At 37.1% G+C, this 1,377-nt stretch overlaps 1 protein-coding gene across 5 annotated transcripts in view; it reads right to left on the bottom strand.

Moving 5' to 3' along the window:
• The window catches only part of MON2 (MON2 homolog, regulator of endosome-to-Golgi trafficking), a 53,668-nt gene that overhangs the window by 18,927 nt on the left and 33,364 nt on the right, over positions 1 to 1,377 (bottom strand). The window lies entirely within an intron of this gene.

Below are 1,377 nucleotides of genomic sequence, written 5' to 3'. Positions count from 1 at the left end.
GGCATCAACATCTAACCTCGTTTGGTTTTAATCTCATTTCTGGGAATATTTTGAACCTTCTGAGTTCCTTCCTGTTTATGCACAGAGACTTAGCTTGCTTGGCTTTTCTGGGTTTAAACCGGATCGTAACAAATAGATGGACTGATCAAATGGGGAAAACAGGATTTGGGCAGGACTGAGCTGCTGGAAAAGGGAGGATAAAAAAGGGTCAAGCCTGACTGGAAAAGGATGAAAATGTAGTAGACACGACTGGTTTTAAAACTTCATGTTATTTATATACCCACATACAAAACTGAGATTTAATACCAGCTTCTATCCAAGCAAACCAAATTGAAGTTCAAATAAAATAATTTACTCCATAGCATTTCCATGGCAGGGATGGTTGGAACTTGATGATCTTTAAGGTTCCTTCCAACCCAAGCCTTTTTATGATGCTATTCTTATACCTCTATTTTCAAAATACATGAATGAATATTTCTTAAAACCAGTAACTAAACTAATGGCTGCAAGATAATGATCCTGCCTTGCTCGAGATAAATCAGCCCATACTAAGCAAAAAAAGAAATCAAAACACTGAATTGCTGCTCATTTGGTAGCCACCATGTGTTCTATGAGCTAAATGGGGCAGGATACTGACAGCAGCAGGGGGGAAGTATGACCACATAGTTAGGCAAAGTAGTCATAACATGAAAGCCCAAAGGGAATGAAGTCAGGTCACATGGATATTTTAATTCTGGCACTTTCCAAGTAACTTTTTTTGTGGGGTTGTTTTTTTAAAAGTAGTGCTTAATATAAATACATGACCTCATTCATTATCAACTCTGCTTCTTTTGAACAAATAAGTTTTGTGAATGAGCACTGAATTTTGCAAGGAGATTTCACAAAGGCAAAAAGAAAGAAGCAAGCAGTACTCTTTTCTGGTTTTCAGCTTTCCAGAAAAAGAGCACCCTCATTTGTTGTTCGTAGATTCATTTGGATGAAGGGTGCTCTTTGAGGATGAGTTCTATAGTAAGAATTTCTTAAGCAGAGATGCAGCATTTTCCTTAAATAACTGATTAATAAGAGGCAAGAATGTAGGTAATCTGCCGGAGAACCTTCCATATTTTATGCTTTGTGTAAACTGGAAGTTCTCATGATCACTGTTCTTTTAGACTTTGTTCATGGCAGCACATGGACATCATATAGGAATACTTTTTGTGGGACTGTTCCCCCATCTCCATGTACAGATCTTCAATATCAACATCAACAGTACTTCAATACTAGATGGACAAGTAAATGGCTACAAACACAGCACAACACTTAAGGTATTTCTGCAATCAAGCAAAAATGCATTTCATAAAGATTACACCATTCCTTTCAATGCAGAGCATCTATTTT

This window comes from Corvus brachyrhynchos, unplaced genomic scaffold, assembly GCF_000691975.1.
Source record: "Corvus brachyrhynchos isolate BGI_N302 unplaced genomic scaffold, ASM69197v1 scaffold32, whole genome shotgun sequence".
In the NCBI taxonomy this organism is placed as follows: domain Eukaryota; kingdom Metazoa; phylum Chordata; class Aves; order Passeriformes; family Corvidae; genus Corvus; species Corvus brachyrhynchos.
The sequence above is the reverse complement of the archived record's forward strand: the minus strand, read 5'-3'. Positions and strand labels throughout refer to the sequence as shown.